At 35.5% G+C, this 2,297-nt stretch overlaps 1 protein-coding gene across 1 annotated transcript in view; it reads right to left on the reverse strand.

The window, feature by feature from the left end:
• Positions 1–2,297, reverse strand: part of LOC105978611 (protocadherin beta-14-like) — a 12,661-nt gene that overhangs the window by 7,705 nt on the left and 2,659 nt on the right. The window lies entirely within an intron of this gene.

Genomic DNA, 2,297 nt, shown 5'->3' on the forward strand with positions numbered 1-2,297 from the left:
AGGGAAAAAATGAGGAGCTGATCCAGCGGCTTAAGTGGGGAGCAAATGTTTTGAGAATGATGAGGTCAATGAATGTACAAATGTGCTTTACACAATTGATGTATGTATGGATTGTGATAAGAGTTGTATGAGTCCCAATAAAATGATTTTTTAAAAAGGAGAGAAGCTGATCCCAAGGGCTCAATAGAAAGTAAATGTCTAGAAAAGAATGATAGCAATGTATGTACTAATATGTCTGATATAATTGATGTATGGATTATAACAAGAGATGTAAGAGCCCCCAATAAAACGATCTTTAAAAATAAATAAAATAAAGAGCTTTATATACAAAAATTAAATTAAATTAATTAAAAAACAATCCTCACAACTGGACCAAAATGGTTTGTCAAAATGCTTAATGTTTTTTCAAAATCCACAATAAAAGGAGAAAATGTTGCAGTCATTAAGCATATGATGTGACTTGGCTCCACCATCAGTGCCCATGAACACGGTAGAGAAAACATTAAATGACATAGGGCACTGGGAAAGTCTGCATCAAAAGGGTTCTTTATAGTATTTGAAAGAAAGATGTCACCTTCAAGCCTGAAGGTACACCTGACTAAAAGCTATGGCATTTAAATAACTTTGTATGCATATGAAAAGTGGACAATGAAAAAGAAGAATCATGACAAATTGATGCACTTGAATTATAGTGTTGGCCACGAATATTGAATATATATATGAACAAACATCTGTTTTAGAGGAAGTAGCCAGAATGTCCTTAGAAACCAAGATGGTGAGACTTCATCCCATGTACTCTGGACATGTCATCAGGAGATAGCAGATACCAGAATTCTGGAGAAGGCCATCAGGTTTGGTAAAGCAGAGGGTCAGTGCAAAAGAGGAAGAACCTTACCAAAATGGATCGACACAGTGGCTGCAACAATGGGTTCAAGGGTAACAAAGGATTGTGGGAAGGGCTTAGGAGCAGATAGTGTGGTTTCATTCTGTGGTACACAGGGTCACTCTGAGCCAGAGTTGACTCAAGGACAATTAGCAGCAATCTTTGTTGGAGGAAGCTATCGTGTGCATTGTGGAATATTTCACAGTATCATTGGTCTCTACCCACTAGATACCAGTAGCATTAGTCAGTCACTTTTGTAATAACAGAAAAGTGTTTCCACATTGCCAAAAGTCCCTTAAGGGAAAAATCCTTTGTTGTGAACAAGAAATCTGTGTGTGCAAATCTCTAAAACGAATGGATAATCAGAATGCTGGTGAACGCCTCATCATTGGAAATTCAAGGGAAATTGAGCGATAGTTTTAAAAAATTGAAGACAAAAAATTCCTAAAATATATTTAACACCCAAGAAAATAATCAAATCATGTGATAGTGGAAATACATTTTCAGATAGTCAAGCTTGGAATAAACTGATAAAAAATTCACCTTGCTTTTATTAAGTTATTGGTAAATGCTTTGCAAGAACTCAAGGAAGTAAGCCAAGGAAGGAGAAAATATAAGTCCAAAAATATAGAGGGCCATAAGATAAATTCCCAGGATTATGAGCCAGCTATTTAAATGGCATACAGGCAGTCTCTATTTAGAATGCATTTGACATATGATACCACTTTTACAATTTTTTTGCACATACTATCATTAGTAAAAGTACGCACACACAAACAGTCATAAATGTGGTGTCACACCTCAAATGTGCTCTAAATCCGTACTGGGTTACAATAACAAGTCTACCAACTATTCTTATATTTACAAGGATTTAATTTAGAATAATAGCACATGCTCTAAATAAGTCATACCAATTTTGAAAGAAATACTGAAGTGAGAAAAATATCATCCAGATAAAATATTGGTTCTAAGGAAAGACAAGAATATTTTTTAAACAAAACTACAGAAAGCAATATTTTCAATGCCACAAACATTTTTGCATAACAGAAAAAGTTTTAAACTTGAATTTCATCATTTACAACATGGCTAGATTCATAATGATAATAATGCAAAAAGTGGGAATACAAATTTCTCAACCATAAGATATCAGTGAACTAACTGGAGTGTAAGGAACTCGAAAACACGACTGAAAAAGAGCTGACCGAAGAAGACCCTAAGGAACACGACTGCCGTCTGTGGGCACATGTGAAACGGGAGGGGACGGCAAACCCTAGAAGAAGCATTCCCTACTTGCACAGGTAGAAATGACTCTAACTCTGATGGCGATCATAAGTACTAAGTCAGAGTATGTAAACTCTGTGAAGGGACGTCCTAGCATAGATAGATCATTATATGGTATTCTTAATCACATCAT

The sequence above is a fragment of the Echinops telfairi genome, unplaced genomic scaffold (assembly GCF_000313985.2).
Source record: "Echinops telfairi isolate 266 unplaced genomic scaffold, ASM31398v2 ScPeMD7_7469;HRSCAF=8507_0, whole genome shotgun sequence".
In the NCBI taxonomy this organism is placed as follows: domain Eukaryota; kingdom Metazoa; phylum Chordata; class Mammalia; order Afrosoricida; family Tenrecidae; genus Echinops; species Echinops telfairi.